At 43.4% G+C, this 22,780-nt stretch overlaps 1 long non-coding RNA gene across 1 annotated transcript in view; it reads left to right on the top strand.

The window, feature by feature from the left end:
- The first annotated feature begins 16,949 nt into the window (after window positions 1-16,949).
- The window catches only part of LOC146400262 (uncharacterized), a 34,772-nt gene continuing 28,941 nt past the window's right edge, over window positions 16,950-22,780 (top strand). Inside the window, exons 1-2 of the long non-coding RNA XR_014816681.1 lie at window positions 16,950-19,191; window positions 21,958-22,041. This is a non-coding gene — a long non-coding RNA (uncharacterized LOC146400262). The remainder of the gene's footprint in view (window positions 19,192-21,957; window positions 22,042-22,780) is intronic.

Genomic DNA, 22,780 nt, shown 5'->3' on the forward strand with positions numbered 1-22,780 from the left:
CGTTGCTGTGGGCTGCGGTGTCGATCGCGGAAGAGGCTTGGGTCTGGCGTTGCTGTGGCTGGGGTGTAGGCCAGCAGCTACAGCTCCGATGCAATCCCTAGCCTGGGAACCTCCATATGCAGTGGGTTCAGCTCTAAAAAGGAAAAAAAAATAGCTCTTACTGAGCTTTGTGCATTATAGCACCTGAAAAGGAGAGCCAGTGTAGGGTGGGAGATTTTTCTCCAAAGCACATGCATCTGGGGGGGGTCACCAACCCTGCCTCCGTCTGAGGCCAGCACAGGAGGATGAGGCCATGCCTCTGAAAGATGTGTCAGTGGTTAGCACACTGGGTTGACCCACAGCACTTGTGGTCCTGAAACAAGGCCCTGTCTGGGGGGGGCGCAGACCCTGTAAACTGGGACCCGAGGTTGTAAACCATCTTGGCACGACGGGGCCCTAGATTCCCACAGGTGATGTTTGCCCAGGATAAGCTCACTAATACGTGCTGATGTTTTTTTCACAAAGCCTGGACAACACAGATACATATTGCTATATTTCGGCTTGATTTATTTATTACATTTGTGTAGGCTTACCTTACTCAATTGGCCGAAAGGAAACTAAACTGAGAAACATGGACCAAATTTTCAAGAAGATGGTGAGTTAGTGACGCATTTTACGGGGCTCCCTAAAGCAGGGCAGTCTCGCCCACACGCGCGCGCTCTCTCTCCTTGGTCCTGGTCCTCTGACCCCCATTACAGCTCCTACAGATGGGAGGGAGCTGCATGTTTTCATGGCTGGGAGTTAGGCATGGGCTGCCTTTGCTTTGTCACTCTTTCAAAGAGATGCGGTGGGTGATTATAAAGGGATAGATGTCTATCCTAAAGGAAGCTGCCCCTTGAAATCGGGAATCAGCGAACTTGAGTTTGAGTCATGACGGAGCCACTTGCTAGCTCTGCAGCCTTTCAAATTTTACCTGTGAACGTCCTTGCCTTCTCTGGTTCCCAGGTTATTTCACATTTAAAAAAGAGGTTGCTGCTAGCTTGGGGAATATTAAACACTCAGTAAGCATATGCTAAAAGCCAGACTGTGGGAGAAGGAGGCTAAGGACTTGCCTAAGGACATGCGATGATGAGCTTCTGAGGCTTCGTCCAGGCTTTTCTCCAGTACCTCTCAATCCCTCTAAGGAAAGGCCAAGCAGTAGCTTCTTCTCTGAAAATTGGTCCCAAGAAGGCAAGTGCCACGGAGGTTACTCCATGAATTACCAGATCCACTCTCACCAGGCTGTCCAAGGCAGCTTGGCAAGGCAGCTCAAAGAACTAGCTACCCCTTCCATGTGCTTTAAAGGAATGCTCTTTGATGAACCCTACAAACCAAAAGCATCAAAGCAAAATCAGAAAAATGCAAACAATTGCATTTCCTTTGTAGCCTCCTCTGTGTGAATCTCATTCTCTGCGTGGATTTCTGCGTTCCCCCGGTTGTAAGTAACACTGACTGGTCATCGCCCCGAGTCCGCGGAGCTACGGCAAACAGCCGATAGGAGAAGTGAAGGGATTATACGCAAGAAAAATTAACCTAAAATACAAAAAGCAACCAAAGGGAGGTGGAGTAGAGTGGAAGTTTACAAGTTTCCAGAAATTATTCAAAAAGGAAAATCTTCAGAAAAGTCTCCTGTTTCAAAGAGTCTGTTTTTCACTCCAGCCGGTGCATTGCTTGGCTTTTCAAAGAATAGCCTCACTCTAAAATTTAAATTATTGATATATATGTGTAATATTTTACTCTTTTGTTCACGTTTACATGGTAGAACCCTTATAAATATAACCATATGTAGCCACCAGTGGAAAAATACTATTTTATACATAATATATATGTAACAATATTTAAGTATAGCTATCATAAACATTTGCCTAATACGTATATAAACTTGTGTATACTTACAATGTATACACTCGAACCGTATGTGTAGGGTGTTTGTACGCAGACGTGTGCATAAAAAGATAACTATTCAATCTTCCCCCCAAGAGTTTCGAACAAACTTATAAATTATTAATTAGACTAGTTTAACCTTTAAAGTATAATTTAAAAGCACAGAAAAATACTTTCATGTCAAAATACTTTGATGTCTGAGTTTATTTTAATTTGCTTAGTAATCAAACTCTATTAGCATATTTAGCCAAGTTCACTTCCCTTCTAGTAATATATTTTTAATTGCTAATGTCAAAATCCATTATATATTTTTCGATCAGTTATTTTTCTTCCAAAATTACATAAAAGCTTTTAAAGTGCCAACTGCTTCGTGTTCATAGAAATTGCTAGAAAGAGTTTAAACTTTTAAAATATGCATTAAAGAGTAATTACAATGTATATATGATGGACCTAGGAGAATATTTGCTCATAATAAGTGAGATTAATATTTTAAATAAAAGGTAACTTTTTATTTATTTTTTTTTTGCTCTCTCATCCATCGGAATGTCTGTTATTCACATGAACAGCCTAGTTTTCATCCCGGGAATCAGAAAGCTGGGGACTACTTGGGGTCATTACAACATCACTTGCTGGAGTTAGCATCAGCCCTGGAGGAGCCCATACGTTTAAACTAAACCGTGCACAGTGCTTTCACATTTCTCCCATTTAGAAGAGTAACAAACACCCATTTTTTTTTTTATTAGCTGTCACTCAAAATGTCACAGGACACTGTGGCACGGGGATTTCAGTTTAATTCTTTATTGCTTAGTTTAAGAATTTGAGAGTAATCCTTGAAATGTGTGCTTTTCTTCTGGCTGTGTCTATTACACAAGCTAGTTCGAGTTATTTAACCGAATTGTTCTTCAAGGCCAAATTAGAGAGCTTCCTTCTTCAAATCAGAATCAGTCTGAGATCAATACTTGTCTTAATGTTATGTTTGTTGTTCCACCCAAGCCTACCCTGTTTCAGGGAGATTTAGGAAATTGAAAAAGGCCGTTTATCAGAGCACCCCTCTGGGTGTAACGTTCACACACCCCACTTGCGGTTATTATTCCTGTTGATTTGCCGGAAAAAGAGAGAAATGTGCAAATACGAGATAAAATAATACACCCTACCCAGAGCTGGAAACTGAAGGCGCAAGAGACGAATGACGGGAGAGGGAGGACAGAGCCGACCTGGGTCCCACAGGTGCTGCCTGGGTGGCCACCACGGATTCTGCTTTCTGCCACCATCTGAGCCCAGACTCCGCGCTGGGGCACATCTGTCACCTGTGAAAAGAAGGACTGTCCTGTGATATCTAAAATCAGATCGATAATTGACAGAACCCTGTAATCCAGCTATAATGGGAAAAGGTAAAATCACTACATAAAATCGGATCGGTCTATCATTTTCCCACACATATTTGCATTTTTTTCCCCTGAATTTCAGATTCTTTGTGGGTTCCTCTGGGTCAAGACCATGCCCTGCTCTCCTTGCAGCACACATACTTAATTTCCCTCGTTAGGCTGTTCATTTTGAAATTCTGACAAGCGGACAAGCCAAGTGTCAACAGCTAATGATACAGACAGACTGCATGGAAGCTGCGTTGTGGGTATGAGAAAGTCTTCATTTACGAATACGAAGCCTTTGAGTCATGGGGTAATTTTTTCTGAGGATCATGGTAGAATATGCAGAAAATTGAGGCCAAGTACCTGCAGTGATATTTTCCAAATCGCTGCCTGGATAATAATGATAATAAAAAGAGGGAAAAAAATAAAGTTTGTGCTCCAGTTAATATGCACAAATAAAAGCATTATTAAGGATTTGTTTCCTTAACAAAATGGTAGTATTGTGTTGTGTAGGCAGAGATTAATTACAGAGAAAGGATTGAATTCTAACTTCATCAAGAGGTGCAGAGACCAGCTCAGCAGGATGGGGCTGAAGAACGGGTGCTAGGGAGCTTAAGGAAAAAAAAGTTAACATAAAACGAGACCCAGAGACATTTACCTTAAGTAAAGGTGGGAACCGGGGGACTCAAGGTCTCAGGGACCAAGAGCACCGCCTCAAGAAACCACCTGCTTTTACTGTGCTCTTGAGGAAGAGGTCAAGAGAAAAGGGGGTTGTAGGTGCAGGATATAGGTTTTTTTATTATTTTAAAAGTCACTTAGCTGGTAAATGGTTAAACGTTTTACTCTAAACTTTAGGCATTTAAGAATCATTAGCATTTGAGTTAGCTATCTATGCATAGCATTTCAGAGAATCCTCTGCAAAGGGCATGCCTATTTGCTGCAACCCTGAGTGCCTCGGTTTGCACCCTGGTTCTCTTTGCTGATGCATATTCTGCTAACGACCCCTCATACACCACTTGGTCAGGAGGTTCCTCTTTCTCTTATGCTTTAGAGGACACATCATGCTTGTGCAAACGGCGTGCCCATCTGCACAGGTCCGGTGTGCCTAGACCATTGTATTATATCCACATTCAGCTGCGAATAGCCCCTGCCCTTAGGTCTTTGTTCTTAAGCTCAAGTCATTTACCATCACTGAGCCTGTTTCTCCAGCAGGAAGACGGGATGAAGTAAGGAAGGACAAGATGGAGTTTTCAGCCAAGAGGCTAAGAAAATATTATAAAAACATGTCTCGCAACAGAGAGGCACTAGATACTTGCATTAGGAAATTCTGACAAAAGTGTTTAGACAATGTTTAAAGTTAAACTTGGCGAAACTTAGATATGCCTTCCAATTGGTTGACCCCTCAAGCCTTTCAGAGGGAGCTTAAGATGAGAAAAATGAAGTTTGGCAGAAAAGCGATGACTGGGTGACATCACGTTTGGGCATCGTAAAGGAACTTCTAGAAGGTCAGAAGGAATTTTTCAGGGGGCGAGGGGAGGACGAAATAATCTACCTATCGCATTAGGTAACTGACAGGTGGGCTGTGTAGGACAGAGGAGCTAATAATTGTTTCAAGCTGAAATTTAGAAAAAGGAAGTGAGAACCCTGGAAATATGTGGAAATCAGAATATATTTAAAGAAAACTCCACTGTTCTACAGGCTACTTTATGATCGAACAGGAAAAACAAACTTGAGTGGGTCAGTTTGTATTCTTTTTTTTTTTTTTTTTTTTTTTGGCCCTGCATGGCATGTGGAAGTCCCTGGACCTGGGAGAGAACCCAGGCCACAGGAGTGACAAATGCGGGACCCTCAACCTTGCTTGCTGAACTGCCAGGGAACTCCAGGGCCGTTTGGGAGGGTCGCATCTGGAACCATCTCCCTCGTGTGGGAAATCAAGGTAATAAAAGACACGTATAAACCTCAGGGAATAATGTCATTTAAATGAGATTCAGCACAGTTAATTTATACCCAAATGCTTTAAAGTGTTCAAATGTTTTAAATTAAAAACCTCTATTAGTGTGCAACATTTTGTATTATTTCATATAAATTATAAGTGTTCCTTCTTCCTTTGGTCAAGGAATAAACCATTCTTCCTTCCTCCAATGGCCCGTCTCTGGATACACGATCCTTCAACTTTTGAATGTGTAAGACCTGAATCTTCTCCCCCTTCTCCCTCCTGCACAGTCAGCCTTGTATCGTAGCGAGTGATTTTGCCTTTACCCTTTCTAACATGTTGCCTGTGGAGTCCAGTCCCAGCCCAACAGGAAGCATGTGTCAGAACCCACATCCCTCTCTATCTGCAGCTGATACAATTCCATTTCTGGCCTCACTTTCTCAGCCAAACATGCAGGAACTTTCCACCCAAACTATCTCCAGGTGCTCATTCGCTATTTCCTCGTCACTTAATTTTTTAAAATATTTTTCATCAAAATTCTCCTGCTGTATTTTTCATATGTCGTTTTATCTGTATTAAAGAGCAGTTGATTTATTAAAGTGTGGTTGATAGACGTTTATTAAAGCATAGTTGTCTGCATCTCTGCTCCGGGACCCAGGCACACGCGTGAACACACGTGTGCGCGCGTGTTCTTCCTCACACCACCTTCCATCACGTTCTGCCCCAGGAAGATGGCTGTGGTCCCGGGCTGCCCAGCAGGACCCCATTGCTCACCCACCCTATTGTGACAGTTGGCACCCACTCACCCAACGCCTTGTCCTTCCCACACCCTTCCCCTCTCCCTTGGCAAACAGAGGTCTGTTTTCTACATCGGGGAGTCAGTTTTTGGTGTGTAGACAGGCTCACTTGTGGCATAGCTTCCATCCCACACACCACTGAGAGCATAAGTTACTGTGTTCTGTGCAGTGTGACGTGCACAGCTGACCATTTTCCATGAAGGAATTCCCACGTGGAACCCCCTTCAAACGAAATCGGATGTTGCCAACACCCCACATTCCCTTCGAAGGTAATAATCAATTATGTCTCCCAGGGCGACCCTCTGATTTGGTGTCTGGGGGAGGTTCGCCTTTGTAAGTTGTATCAAAGGAGCCCCCTGCACACACACTCTTAGTTTGGGTTTCTTTCCTTCACTGCTACCGTTGAGACATGACTCTGAGGTATTCAGAGGACTTGTGTTTCTGTCTACTGCACCTTGTAGAAGCGTACATTTAACTTCCCTCTTCTCTTAGTAAATGGAATATTATTTTTTCCCAGGGTTTGACAAATGCAAATAAGGCTGTTGTGGACATCCTTTTGCATGGGTTTTAGTGCAAACAGCCACGCTGATGGAGGAATGACTGGGCCATGGGAAGGCAAACTCAGTCATAACACAAACTGCCGTATTTACAAACACTTCCTATTTTACCTCTTTGGTTTTAGTTTCTCTGCAAGATATTTAAATTATGCACATTAAATTATGATTGCATTCCCCCGACGTCTAATGATGCTGAGCACCCTTTTTATGTATTTACTGTCAACTTAGGCATCTTCCTTTGTCAAGTATGTTTTCAAGTATTTCATTTTCTTCCTTTTTTTACTGGTTTGTTTGAGTTCTTTATATATTATGGATATGAGTTCTTTGCTCATTTTATACGTGCAAATATTTACCCTTTCTTCACTCTGTGACTTGCTTAATTTTATACTTTTTATGATGAATATAATTTCTTCCTTTTTTTTTTTGTAAGGGCTACACCTGCAGCATATGGAAGTTCCCAGACTAAGGGGTGAATTGGAGCTGCAGCTGCTGGCCTACACCACAGCCACAGCATCTCAGGATCCGAGCTGCATCTGTGACCTACACCAGAGCTCAGCAACCCTGGATCCTTCACCTACCGAGTGAGGCCAGGGATCAAAACCCGCATCCTCATGGATGCTAGTAGGGTTTGTTAACACTGAGCCACAATGGTAACTCCTAATCGCTTGATTTTAAGGTAATTATTTTCCTTTATGTTTAGTATTTTTGCAGCTAGGTTTATAAATCTTTATCTCCTTCCCTGGCATTAATATATTCCTCTCCTTTCTCTTCCCAAAGTGATCTTTTATTTCATTGAGATATACAATCTATCCAGAATTGATTTCTTTGTGTTTCTCCTGGATAGGTAATTAAGATACTGTTTTCTACATAAATAGCCAATTGATCCAATATAATTTATTTAAAAGACTCTATTTTCACTGCTGTTCTTGGGGGGAAAAATGTCTTTTTTCAAGGTTTTCTTTTTCCCCCATATTGCTTAGTCTCCCTAAGATAAATCCAGAAAACCAATGGATTCTTTCCATCATTTTTGTAAAGCAGTCTTTGTCTGTACACGCAAGTGTCTGAATCTGGACTATGTTTGAATTCCTTTTTCTGTTGCTCCAGTGTGACACTCTCCAAATATTCTATCTTCATTCTAACTACTGATATCCTATAGTTTTATTCTCATTAATTTGTTTTATCCAGGTTAATAGATCTTTTATGATATAGGAATGCGCTTTTTGAAGTGGCGACATTCAGAGAAATTTCCCTTTGTTATACAGCCCATAACCATGTCCTGCAGATTTACACTGTTCTGTACTTTTACATACTCGTGCATTTGACACCCCACGTTACCTAATAGGTTGGTATTGCTAGTGTCTGAATCCTGCGGATGAAGCCGCAGAAGCCAAGGCACAAGCACAGAGAAGAACAGGAATGCCAGTCCCCCAACACAGGCACCTGGCTTCAGCGTGAACCCTCTAGAGGCTGTGCCACGCCGACTTTGCTTTCAGAGACGTCTCTGTTTTTCGCCCTGGAGGACTCGAGGAGATGGTTGGTTGAGATTCGATTTTAGTTCTAGAACTTGGAAGAAGAGCTAGGTTTAGGGAATTTTTTAATCTAGCATAGCAAATAGGATGTGTTGCCATATTTGGATATAACATGAGAAGAAAAGAAGAATCCTGAGTGACTCTTCCGTTTGCAGCATGATAGGAAATGGATGAGGTCCCTTTGGGAGGCGGGAAGCCCCGAGGGGAGAACATTTGGAGGATGGAGGGGAGAGTTAAGTTGGAGGCGCCTTGGGGAGACCTAACTGCAAGATTCAAGCAGAAAGTCGGAGGTACGGATGTGGTATTTAAAGTCATCGGACCAAGGGAGAGCACCTAGAAAGAGAACGTGCAGAAAGAAAGTGGAAAGGACGAAGACGGCAAATGTTAAGGCTTGCGGGATTTGAGTTTCTGAGGAGGGAGGTCAAAACAGCCAGCGTAGCAGGAGGAAAACCAGGAGAAGCGGGGACGCGGTGTTTCCGAAGAGGGCGGTCATCGCTGCCAACGCTGCCGAGGCTGCGAGTGTGATGAGGGCGGGCTCTGGACCAGGTTCTGAGCAGGCGACAGGCAGCAGTGGCCCAGGTTAGGAGGCAGGTTCAGAGCAGAGAAGTGGATGCAGTGAGGGTGGGAAAGAGTTAAAAACAACCAGATGCGGTGGAGTTGGAGGTAGGGTTGCGGGAGGTTTTGAGAGGTGATATACTCTGAGCAGGAGAAAAGAAAGAGAAGATAGTGGAGGAATCGAGGACTCAGAGGAGAGCGGGAAACACTTACGACGTGAAACGCCTTTTTATCCTCAAAGCCATCATCCAGCCTACAGGGAGACTTTAACTCTAGAGACAGAGGCCGGGAAAACTTGGTCAAAGACGTAAGCCGAAGGGCTGACCTGTGTCATTATACTTTCTTAGCATAGCTTCCTTTTTATACTTAGGCTTCTATATTCCCTGAAATGTATTTACTTGAGTGGCATAGAATCTAAAATCGAGTTCTATTTATTTTTCAAAGTAATCAATATTCCAAACTATTTGGGGAGGTATTTTTTCTTTTGTCACTTATTTGAAACACCTTTTTATCATACTAATAGAGAAAATATGCATATAATAATACATATTTATTCACATATATGCAATTTAACTCTGAATATTTCTAAGTGCTAAGAAATTATTTTAATTATGAGACTTCGATGGTATTTAGCTCCTCTACATTTGCTATTCCTTTACAAATGTATTTTTTTTTCCCTTGGGTGTTTATTCTTCTATCTCTATTTTATTTTATTTTATTTTTTGCTTTTTAGGGCTTCACTTGCAGCATATGGAAGTTCCTAGGCTAGGGGGCAAATCAGAGCTACAGCTGCCAGCCTACACCACCGTCACAGCAATGCAGCATCTGAGCCACATCTGTGACCTACACCACAGCTCACTGCAATGCTGGATCCTTAACCCACCGAGTGAGGCCAGGGATTGAACCCACAACCTCATGGATCCTAGTCAGGTTCCTTAACTGCTGAGCCACAAAGGGAACTCCTTCTATCTCTATTTTAGAATCACGTATTGGTTTATAATTTTTATTAAGATTCTACATGAATGTGAATGAAGTTGACATTTTTATAGTAATAGTATATTTGTCATTAATTAGCTTGATGTATTTCTCCACTTAATCCCACCATCAGAAGGGCCCGTACTATTTTATTACCCCAGTGAACATAATTATAATACATTAGGATGATGACCAGGTATTGAAAAGTCTATAAATCATGTCACAAAGACAAATGAATGTGTTTAGTCTGGAAAATAGCAACCTGAGACATTTATAATAACATTCCAAATTTTTGAAGGAAATTTTGTTAAAAAAAAAAAAAGCAGCCTTCATTTTTCTTTTCTTTTCTTTTTCTTTTTTAAATGCAGAGGCCAGAAAGGAAGAAAAGCTATGGAAGAGGAAAATTTTCTTCCATCAGAAGGAAGTTATTGCCTTCGTCGAATTGACTGTATGGTTATATAACGGATTCTTTGTCCATGCCCCAGACTGGAGAGAATGGAAACCTCCCGCCCCATGGAACTAACCCGTCCTAGTGTCACAGGGGCTTCCAGACGGCTCCTGTGTCACTGGACCTCAAGCACCTGCAGCGCTGGGTGAGGTGGCAAAGGGCGCGGCAGTCCCAGCCCGGAGGAGGGCACGGGGAGCCTGGACGCGGAAATGCGCGGTGTCTCCAGAAGACGCGGAGTGTGCGAGCGATGAGCAGGGGTGCGCAGATGCTCCGCGGGTGTCTGGACCTACCGCGGGGACGATGGTGGTGGCAGCCTGGGATGACCGCAGCTATTAAACCCTAGATTTTGTTCCTTGTCTCTGCTTACTATGCTTTATGTGACTAAATGAAAATGCAAATGTTCTAAAGATAATTTAGAAAAGTACGTGTCACTTAATATGAATACTTAATACACATAAATGTTTTGAATCAACTGCCACCTGAAACTCCCATACCAGCTCTAATTTCAATTAAATTTCATTGATTGGAAATGAATGTTTCCTGCATTCATCATTAACATTCAGTATTAATCCTAACTAATAAATTTAGAAATATGGTGATGAATGAAATAATTTTGATATCACGCTATAATCTTTACGTGGTGAACAATTAGCAATCCAAAAGGAAAAATAAGAAAATAATTCAATTTACAATTTCATAAAAAGAAATAAAATATTTAGGGATAAAAAGTAAGAAAACCACCTAATTAACATAGGCAAAAATTCTGAACTGACACCTAATTTAAAAAGCTATATAGACAGCAATAAGCATAGAAATGATGCTTTATATCATGTGTCATCAGTAAACTGCAAACTAAAATAATGAAATACTACTGTACACCTACTATTAATATCACATATACTTACAGCACACAAAAGTCTGCCAGTTACGGAGAAGCAAGAACCCTCACTCACGGGGATGAAAACGCAAGCGGGACAGTCACGCTGGAAGACTGCTGGACCGTTTCTGACAAACTCAGCTTCGTATCATGTGATCTAGCAAGTGTTCCTTTAGGTATTTACCCAACTGATTCAAAAATTGTACCCACGAATACCTTCCTTGTAAATGTATAGCTGCTCTTTTCATAATTACCAAAGAGCTGAAGCAACCAGGGGGTCCTTCAATAGATGAATGGTTATTCCAGCAAGTGTTCATTCATGCAATTGAACACTATTCAATGATTTAAAAAAAAGTCACACTCTGAGAAGACATGGCGGAATCATATTTCCAAGTGAAAAAGCCAGGCAGAGAAAGCTCCAATCTGTCTAATTCCATCTACGTAGCTTATGAGGAAAGACAGAACGTCAAAGGCAGTGGCACTGCCGTCGCCCGTCTGGAGGTTGGCGGTGGAGAGGAGGGATCCTGAAGGACCAAGCACAGGACCGGGTTTGAAGCAGTGAAAACAATCCTACGACCACAGTGAGGCTGGGCAGGGGACACTGCATCGTTACAACCTTACAGAACAAAGTTTAACCTTATGAACTTCTACAACCTTACAGAACAAAGTTTAACCTTATGAACTTCTACAACCTTACAGAACAAAGTTTAACCTTATGAACTTCGGTCATTCGGGAACTCTGGGGATCCTGGAATCTGAGGATGAGGTTATCTGAAAAATGCATCCTTCTGCCTCCCCACCTCCCCCCCGCCTTCCCACCCCCCTTCTTTCTTTCTGTTTGCCTATTAGCTCAGTGTTCCTGGAAAGGCTAATATTTACAAAACACTGTGCAGGGAGAGAAAATGACAAGCTCAAAGATAAAGTTCTCAATAGGTGAAAAGAGAGAGTATTATAACACAAGGTACAACACAAGCTAGTTTTATAGGATTTGCAAAAACAGGTAATACCTATCTGATGAAATCAGGGAAAGCTGCTGGAAGCCACGAGACTGGAAGCAAATCTTGCTAAAATATTCTAGTTTACGTGGCATCGGTTGGGAGGAAGATTTATGTTTCTTTCTGCTGATGACTCTGCCATTTCAATGACTGTCTGAAGAGCTGTAGGTATTGAAAAACTAGTGATGTCTAATATCCCCCCACATTTTTTGTTATTGGAATGCCACAGAATCATCTTTGCTGAAATGTGCAAATGACTTCGTTCTTTTTTTTTTTTTTTTTTTCCTTTTCTGGATAATGACCAACTATCTGCCTTTGTCTCACATGGCGCTGGTTACATTTCAGCCACCCCTCAGGAATCAGCCTCTGCCTAAAGCTCTTATATGCTCTTATGACCTCGACTCCAGGTAGGGCACGGTGGTAGCTTCCTCTCCCTCTTTGGGAAATGAACACCTCACTTCTTGAGTCTCCTCTGTCTGTATAACATCTCCAAATTCCTCGTTCCTTAGCTGAAATGGCATTTACTTGCTCGTGCATTCTCTGAACAGCCGAGACCACCCACCCTCACTGCCCCCCCGTGTTATTTGAACTGCCTGCTTACGCTTTTGTCTCCTTCACACCAGTACACTCTTTGAGGCCAAAGACCACGCTTGTTTATATTATTAGCTTACACAGTGGTTAGCACAGCAGCCATCAAATTCCTCCCATGTTCCAAATGGCTGGAGCCTGGAGGCGACCTCTTGGGGGGTGAAAACTTTCAATGCCCATCTCAGTCTTGTCCAGGTGACCCACGGCTCCAGGCAGCTGAAGGATGGACGGGTCCCCAGCTCTTCAGGAAATTTCAAAACCTCGCGCTGCACTCAGGAGGCAGCCTGTAGCATTTCAAACTTATTCTACTCTATTTCCAAGAGACCTTCTAACGCATTTCTTAAACGCCTCCATGCCCATCCCTTTGCATTTTCAGAAAATTCTCATATAAAATATCATGAGGAGCAGAAAGTAACAAGAATGCAAATTTAATCTGATGGAGCTGCTCCTATGGTTAAAGGTTGTGTACTCCTACTTTTTAATCTTATTTCCAGTTTTCCACCAATTTATCAGCCAATCAGTGAACTTGACATTACATGGAAAGCCTTTCTTAAGAGAGTTAAGACCAGAGTCGCAAATCCTCACTGCATTTCTGCTTTTTTGTTTGTTTGTTTGTTTGTTTTCTTTTGTCATTTTAGGACTTCATTTGCGGCATATGGAAGTTCTCAGAATAGGGGTCGAATTGGAGCTTATAGCTTCTGCCCTATGCCACAGCCACAGCAACGCAGGATCCAAGCTGCATCTGCAACCTACACCACAGCTCATGGCAATGCTGGATTCTTAACCCACTGAATGAGGCCAGGGATCCCACCCGCATCCTCATGAACACTAGTTGGGTTTGTTACGGCTGAGCCACGATGGGAACTCACCATTTCTCTTTAATAACTACTCTTATTAATGAAATTGATCAGCTAATAGAAGGACATTGCCATTTGGGTGATAAGAGAGAAAAGGTTCTTGGGACCAGTGTGTGCTAATAATATGAATTTTCATGTCCTGATTCTAGCCAAAGGAAAAATTTCATAAATTTCCATATTATTACAGATAAGGCAGTAGCTACTTTTAAATTTCTGAAATATTCTCAGTCTTTGTACTGACGCTTCTCTGCCCTCCTCCTCAAAGGACCCGCAATCATAAAGAAGATACACATTGTCAGCTAAGGATTGCCTGTTTCCTGCTGCTAGATTTTGCTCTTACCTAAATTTGTAACCATTTTTTCTTCATGCCACAAAGAATTTGAGTTGTTTAAATGGTGTTTTCGTGCAAATACAGCCCTGACCTCGTTTTTTCCAAAACTTATTTTTCCCTCTGGTTTTTGCAACCTCCGCTTCTTGTTCCTTTCAACCAACAGATGAGTGTTCCATCAAAAGAAAGATGGAGAGAAGGAAGGAAGGGAGAGAGAGAAAGGCGGGGAGGAAGGAAAGAAAGAAAAAAGAAGAGAAAGAAGGAAACAGAGAAAGAAAGAAGCAAGCAGATGTTACCCAGGGAAATACACTGGAAGAAGAATTGTTACAAAATATCTTGAAATACTATTTGGGAGTGCTCTGAGATTTGAAATAAACCTTCTGATAGAGACATGGTATTGTCATTGAATTTGGTTCAAAACATATTATATTTCACCAAATGCCCTCGTAAAATAGAGAACAAGGAGTTCCCTTCGTGGTGCAGTGGTTAACGAATCCGGCTAGGAATCGTGAGGTTTCGGGTTTGATCCCTGGTCTTGCTCAGTGGATCAAGGATCCGGCGTTGCCGTGAGCTGTGGTGGAGGTCGCAGACTCGGCTCGGATTTGGCGTTGCTGTGGCTCTGGCGTAGGCTGGCAACTGCAGCTCTGATGAGACCCCTAGCCCGGGAAGCTCCATGTGCCATGGGAGCGGCCCTAGAAAAAGGCAAAAAGACAAAAACATAAAAATAAAAAAAAAATAATAAAATAGACAACAAGGTAAGCAAGATAAAAAAAATGAATAAAAGAGCAAAACAAAAACAAACAAACAAACAGAAAATAGGTAATCCCGTCAATAAACCTAGTTTAAAGAGGATCCATACAGACGTTAAAACGCAGGCATGTGCCAACAGGTAGGAGTGAGGACTTCCAAGAGGTAATAAGCACTCACTCAGCCTGAGTACTTAAGCCTGAAATCCCATACTAAGTACCTCGACCATACAACTCAGCCTCTCTTTCGTTTTCTTTCTTTCCTTCCTTCCTTCTTTCTCTTTCTTTCCTTTTCTTTCTTTCTTTTCTCCTTTATTTCCTTCTCTCTCTCTCTCTCTTTTTTTTTTTTAGCCTCACCTGCAGCTCATGGAAATCCCTAGGCCAGGGATTGAACCTGTGTCATAGTTGCAACCTGCACAGCGGAGTGATCCGAGCTGCTGCACTGACAGTGCCAGCTCCTTAAGCCTCTGCTCCGTGTGGGAACTCCCTCCTCTCATTTGAGAAGCAGAATGTTATTAATATGTTTCCCAGGGTGATGTTCTTGACTTTATTCAATTAACTGGTGTCTCCCTGATTGTATTATGATTGAGAGGAGGGAACTTAGGTTAATACTTAACCAAGACTGCTGGCGTGTTCTCATCTGTTGAATGAGAACCTTTTAATATCTGTTAACGTTGGAAAGAAAACTTTAGATCCGTGACCACATAGCAGGACCTGAGGTTTCGTTCTTCCATCTAGCAGGGTTACCAGCTCTGAAACAGAATAGGCTTAGGTAAGCCCCTCCTTGGCTGGGTTTGTGGTGAGCGAGACTAATCACCATGATTCCCGCGCATTTAGAGTCCAGATGGTGAGGCACGTGGGTGTATGATGGGGACACTGCTCTCCTGTTTGCTTAGCTTGGCACTGACACCTGCCCTTTTTCCAAGTGCCTTCATAACATGGCTGTAGGAGATAAGTTTCGTAGATTTCATTGGCCTTTCTGTGGGACTGTGAGGTCTCTTCGAGGAGACAGAACTCAAAGCTGGTGGCCAAGATAAGAATTACCAGGCCCTATCATCACCCCACCTATATCACTGTAATGCCCCCGCCCAGCCTTGAGGAACCTGGCCTGTTCTCCTGGGCCCCTACTGGGACAGTATGTGGCCCACCCCTCACCCTGCCCCTATAGGACCTTATAGGCCCTCAACCAGCAAGTGCACCATTCGAAACCACCAGCAGGTCCGCAGGTGTATCGTAAGACTGCTCCTTTCCCTGGGTATAAAAACCGACAGGACCACGCAGTCAGGGTCAGTGCTCCCTGAATGTCGGGAGGCCATCCCGCTGCACGAGCAGCATCTTATCTCAGTAAATTTATCTTTCTTTTCACCCCGCTATGAGTCTGGAAAGGAATCTTTCTTCCCCGAGAGCACGGGCCATGGCACTTTCCTGAGAGATGGGCTAAGGCTCCATGGGAGGGTTCTGTCAATGAATTTTTTTTAATTCCTGAGAGAGCATTTAATTCATGGTTCATATTTTTGGAAGTATCTTCGTAAGGTAAAAAATGCAGTTTTAAGGTTTCACCCCCACTTGTGGCAGCTTACATGGATATTTTAAGGTGTCTTAAAATGTCTTGGATTTTACTTGACACGTACTAGTGGTGCCATATGTGGGTGAGTTAGTTTGGAATATACATTAATTCCCACCACCTAATTTCCATCATATAGAAAATGTGTATTATGTCTTCTTCCTTCTAGACCGTCTGAGGTAGAGGCTGGCAGCCCCTGAACAATACAAGACGCTCGGCTAGTTTTCAGTAAATATTTGCAAAGGGTTTGGGTAATAGGTGCTTCCTTTCCTTATGCATTAATTCATGACCCATAGTGCTAATGGAACACTTGGCGTCTTAGCATTTTTTATGTGCTTTCTTTCTTTAAAGTCAACTTAGGTACACGCTCAAAAACAATATACCACAGATACACCAACGCCACTTCTCAAAATCCCTTGGGAGAATTTCAGAAATTATAAGGGATAAGTTGTATACAGTGCTGATAAGTGAAAAGAGATATTTTCCAAAGACAAGCATTTCTGTACATGGTGTGTGACGAGGAATGGACCTAACGTGGTGTCACAGGATGACTCGTGCTTTTTCCTTCCTTATGTGAAAAATCCAGGTAGTAACTGGAATAACCTCGGAAAACCCCGTAATCAAAAGCAGTGAGGTTCGGCGGTTCTGCTGTGGTGCGATGGGTTAAGAATCAGCCCGCAGCAGCGTGGGTGTCTGCGGGGGTGTGGGTTTGATCCTGGGCCCAGTCCAGTGGGTCAAAGGCTCCGGCTTTGCCTCAGCTGCTGAGTAGGTGGCAGCTGCGGCTTGGATTCAGCCTCTGGCCTGGGAATTTCTGTATGTCAGGGGTACAGCCATTACCAAGGCGGGGAGGGGAGGTTAGACGGTAGAGCAAACAGCAGCTCACACAGACCGACCAGAGGCGTCTGCTTCTGAGACAAGAGGCGGAGGCTCAGGAGGCTTCCGCCGGATCAGGTGGCCACGAGCAGAAGCCAGATCGTGGGAAGATACGAAACGCCTGCACCATCAAGACACGCGTGGAACGCGGGAGAGCTGTCAGAATGCGTGGAAGGCAAGGATGTCTCCCGGGCCAACCTCAAAGCCCGGGGAGACCCGCGTGGGAGAGCGCTGGCCTGAATCCCGGGGCACAGGGAATCCCGGCGGCTTGCGCCCTCTGGGAGCTCGGAAAGAAGAAACCCCCCGGGGACCCCTCCTCTGGTTTTCCCTTCTTGCAGTGGATGGCGAGGGTGCCTGAGCCACCCACACCTCACTCTCCGCAGGAGATCCCACAAAGGAAGCCAGAGCCCGCGCACGGGCTGAAGGAGAAACAGCCGACTAACAACAGCAGAATTTATAGTGCAGAAAAGCCGGAGTTTGCTTTGTTTCTGTTTTTTCTTGAGGCCGGGTTGTTTTCTCACTCGATGGCTCTCTCTGCTTCGTAATTGTTCTTCAGGGATCTTATGCGCAGCCTTCCCTGAAGCCCCTTCCCTGAAGCCATCGGCAAGCCCAGCAGTGACCTCCTGCTTCTGGGGACCTTGGACCTGAGGTAGCACAACCATTGCAGCCTGCCTTCCACGGTGACAGTTTTCCATGACTTGTCCCTTGAACTTGATCACAAACTTGAAGAGAGTGAAGGCAGAACTTTCCGAATCCACACGTCCCAGGCTCAGTGTACCCTGTACACCACAGATCTCCAGCACGTGGGGTTTTTTGGGTTTTGGTTTTTGGTTTTGTTTTGAGTCTTCTCCTAGTTTGACTATGTCAGATATTACTACCGTAGGTCTTTAGAGGAGCCAAGGATTTTGACCACGATGTTCCCTGGGGAAAAAAATGTCTGCAGCATGAGACCCTCCTAGAACTTGGGAAAATGGGAAGAAAGAATGCAAGCTTTTCCCTGTTAATCGTTCTAAGGGAATTTCGGATCTGGTCAATCCCAAATGGGACATGGCACTGCCTCAAAGGCTACTCTTTGGGATTAATGCATGAAACATTCTATGGCGTCTTCCCATCCAGATAACCTTTCACTTGGCCGCAGATGGATGGAAAATACAGGGACGGTGGTTCCGGACATATAAGAAGAAAGGACAACATCCCCGCTGGCTGCGTGTCTCCTTTAAAAGAGCGGCATTCCTGAGACAGGGTCAGAAGCTCTCCGGAGGGAGAAAACAGCTTGGCCAGCTCTGCTCTGTAAAGTGTAGGCTGGACAAACCCGGAACCCAGGACTTCTGAGGTCTGGGCTCCACCACCCCGCCCAGGCTCAGACTCTCCAGCCCCAGTGCCCGGCAGCTGACTGCGGACGGGTCGGGCATCTTCCGGTGTCTGGACGTGTGCTCCCTCCTCTGGCCTGTTCTGCCCTGGCCTCGGGGCTTACTGTCCTCAGCAGTCTTCTCATCTTCTCGGCAGACCTTCCCCCACAGCCCTTCCTAAAGTTCCAGCACCCAAGCCGTCACAGCCATGTCTGTCCCTCCCAGGCTGACTTTGCTCTGTGAGTGGCAGCCGTCACCGTCTGGCACACCCAGTGAGCATGCTGCTCTCATGTCCTCTGCCTACTGTTTACCTCCAGAGCTTGCTGTCGCATCCAAGACAGAGCCACTTCCCTCTCTCTGTCTCTCTCTCTCTCTAGATAAGCTGGTAGATCGGTCGACCAGTCGACAGATAGAGAGATGGATGAGAGATGGATAGATGTACAGATAGACGAGAGAGAAGGATAGTGAGGAAGATGGAGATAGGCTGATGAGAGACACATACATACTTGTTCAATCGGTAAACGGAGCTGAGGGCGATGCAGAGCGGTTAAGAGGCTGCTGAGGTCACAGGACTGACAGACGATTTTCCGCTTTCAACACTAACTGCATGAGCAATACGTTGTCCTGTTACGATGGATCACAAACTTAGTTTGCAGCGAGAATGCGGGTCAGGAGGGCAACAGCCTCGGCTCAGGGTGTTGGATCCAATGAGAGAGAAGAAGAAGTCACCGGAGATGAGAACCACATGACACACGGTGTTGGTGTGACTTCCGTGTTGAATCCCGGGAGAAGGAGCCTGGAAACGCAGCTCACCCACAGTGCTCGGTCCAGCATCCGCCAGCCCCGGTCTTGGAATTTTTCCTAAAGAGCAACCAATCGAAGGACCGCCTTTTCTCCGTTGCTGGAGACTCATTTCTACAGAAGCAGGGGAAGGACTGAGAACAAGCGTATGTAAGAATCATCAGATTTTATTCTTTAGGACGGTACTTAATTGTAAGCTAAATTTTTTTTAAAATTTATCATACACATCACATTTAATGCAAGTTTTTAAGACTCTGACCTTATTTATTTGTCGGGACTTCGTAGAGCCAGTGACAGGGGACCTCACGTCGCTGCAGCTATGTGGCTGAAGCAGGTTTCTCCGCTTCCCCTTATACCAGGTTTAATTGGACAGAGGGGACTTTTCATACTTTCAGTATAGTCCTTTTTTAGGTGTAGTCCTTTTTGTCTTTCAAATTAGGGATTAGTGTTATACTGAGTATGACATGGACCTCTTAATGAATAGATAGCATTTGATTTTTAAAGAAATTTTATTGCAACCAACATCTAATTAAAAACAAAGAATAGTTCAGGGCTTAAAGGGTTAGAAATTCCTATTTTCTCTAGCATATAAACAGATTTCAAACTGTTTATGAATACAGCCTTTGTGCCCCATCTTGCATGTATAAAGCATAAGACCAATTGCAGCTTCTATTTATTTTCAATAGTACTACAAGAGACGAGGGATTTTTGCAGGATCAATTCAGTGGATATTTGATTACTGTTGAAATGTGTTAAGTTCGTGATTGCTTCATGCCTCCAGGGTTTGGCTAAAAGCTGAATACCAAGCTAGCTCTTTATCTCAAATATGTCTCTTATGAAACGGCCAGTCTGTAAAATTAGCAAGCTCTCAAAAATTTCTAAAAGATGGCCAATGCTTCTAACCATATTTCCAGAGCATCTTTTATAACTTAGAATCTGTTGTAAGAAACAGAGTTAAATACACCAAAGGTAAACGAAACAGGTAAGGATTAATTAGGGAAGGCTTAACACGTGGAGGTAGTGGCTTTGGGACCTCAGTTGCGGGGGGTGGGTAATGCACCCGAAGGTGGGAACCCAAAAGGTTGTTAAATAGATGTTTGCTGGGCCGGGCGGAGGCGAGGACGCAGAGAGCCCGTCTAGGGGAACAGACGGCTGGGGGCACCGTCTCCACACCTGCTTCGTACTCACGGTTACCTGCGGTCCCGGCGCCCATCCTGGGCCAGGTCCTCTGCCTCCATTCTTCAGGCAGACGGGGACGGTCAGGCTTTCTTCCCGAGTCTTCTGGGCATTGACTGTTGTCATCTTGAAATGATCCACATGCCAAAGAGACATTTGGGGTGGCAGGTTTCGTTTCCCTTATATTAAAAGTATATATTAAAAGTAAAGAGTAGATCAGAACATTAGGCCTTCCATAATACTTGGTGAATTTGAATCAGAAAAGGGTATATAGAATTTAATCTTTCCTTAAAAAACAAAACATAGAAAAAATATGGTGAAAGAAAAACTTAGTTTACAATTTCAAAATATCCACAAATTAATTCCAGATTCATCCCTTAAGTGTAAAAAAAAAAAAAAAAAAAAAAGAAAAGAAAAACATAGTTGTGGAAAAAAACCCAAAAAATGTTAAAAGTGGGTTTGAAATCTACTTAGGGACATTAGTAAGTTTCACCCCTAGTGAGACCCCTTGCAAATGTTTTACTTTATTTTGTATTTTATTTTATTTTTTTGTTTTATTGGCGTATAGTTGATTTACAATGCTCTGTTAATTTCAGGTGTACAGCAAAGTGATTCAGTTTCATATATATACACATATATATATGAATACATTCTTTTGACCATATAACTTATTACAGAACAATGTGTAACTGAGCAGGGCCCTGTGGAGCTCCTGTCTACACAAGCCTTTTTGTGTCCCCGTTTCTTCTTAGGAAATGGGGCAACATCCTGGTCCCCTCTCAAGGGTCACACATAAAAACATAGGCATCTTATACACCTAAGAGAAAGGTTATATTCCTTATGCTTCTTTTAGAAACGAATAGTCTAAGCTTGAAACACTGAGAATCCTTCCTTGTCCTTCTCCCTGGCTTAATTGCACCCTAAACACAATCACCCATAAGCTAAAGATTAGGCACGCCGGAGTTCCCATCGTGGCTCAGTGGTTAACGAATCCGACTAGGAACCATGAGGGTGCGGGTTCGGTCCCTGCCCTTGCTCAGTGGGTTAACGATCCGGCGTTGGCGTTGCCGTGAGCTGTGGTGTAGGTTGCAGACGCGGCTCGGATCCCGCGTTGCTGTGGCTCTGGCGTAGGCCGGTGGCTACAGCTCCGATTCAACCCCTGGCCTGGGAACCTCCATGTGCCGCGGGAGCGGCCCAAGAAATAGCAACAACAACAACAACAAAAAAAAAAAAAAAAAAAAAAGAGATTAGGCACGCCAAGCACAATGGCCTGTGGGTGAAATTATTACTTTTGCACGTGATGTTGTTTTTCCAGGAACTTTCCTAGTTTGTTCTAGTCTCTGATCAGTGTGCCCTTTTTGCAAGTCCTGTTATTCTAGGGATGACCCAGACGAGCACCATCTAACCCTAACCCTAACCCTAACCCAACCTTAACCCTAACCCTAACCCTAACCCTAACCCCTAACCCTAACCCCTAACCCTAACCCTAACCCTAACCCATCGTGATCAGGCCGAGATCTCCTGACTCCAGCTTTGGTGACTAAGAGTCCCCCAAAGAGCGAAGAAGGCATATTTGCTCTCAACCATGGTTCTTTCGTGGAATCCTATTTTTCTCCTTTCTACTGTAAAACGCCCCCCAGTTTTTCCCTGTAGAGGGCACAGTCTTTAAGGCATTAGCCTGCTGGGGCCTCCTTTGCCCGGCAAAGCAACGCACGCTGTCTTTTTCTCCTTCACCCGCAGGTCTGTCTCCACGTTTCTCTTCAGCACCGGTGGACAGAGGCCGAGTTTTGCCAAAAGGCTCAGTAGACCTCCCTGTGCTACACGGTAGGTTCTTGTTAGGTATCTATCTCATATATTGGAGTGTGTATGAATTTACTGGTTAAATGATCAATGAGAATTTTTCAAGGGATTTCTCTGCGCTGAATACTTTTCTAGGAATGCTAGAATGTTCACGTAGTTTTGTGATGAGAAAGTTTTTCTAACTATGTAACCTGAGGCAACACCCAAAAGTACTGTGTCAGTTGCTTCCTACTCCATGAATATTTTAAACTTCAAACTGTTAAATTACACCCAAACAGAAATACTGACACACCAAACAAAAACAGCTAGGCAATAGTCTTACATATTTTAGAATGAGTACCATACTAGAAAAAAATAAAGAGCTTTAATATTTTTGCCAATAAATGCAATAGAGGAAAATTAATCATGTTTATATTATATAAAATGTTGTTCAGTTTTACTCTCCATCAAAAACAAACAAATGCAAACAAAATGACTTTGTTTTTAACCCACCATGCACTTATTTTCAAGTGTCTTACAGATAAAGTCTAAATTCCTCAGAATATTTAAAACAGAGTTCTAGAAATACTGGTAGCTCATTATTTTATCTGTATTTTCCACTTTTAATAAAATAGATATTTATTTCCTTTGTGATTGGAGACATTTATTCTGACAAATAATGTAATTTATAACTTGCAGATATTTTAAAGCATTTAGTAAATATTTCATTTTGTTTCCCCCCTGCTTTATCACGCTATACCCATGGAGTGAAGTTAATGAAAAG

Source organism: Sus scrofa, chromosome 9 (assembly GCF_054392235.1).
Source record: "Sus scrofa isolate SSC_HxYL_T2T_F1_AM1 chromosome 9, Sscrofa_HxYL_maternal_Yorkshire_Landrace_v2.0, whole genome shotgun sequence".
NCBI lineage: Eukaryota > Metazoa > Chordata > Mammalia > Artiodactyla > Suidae > Sus > Sus scrofa.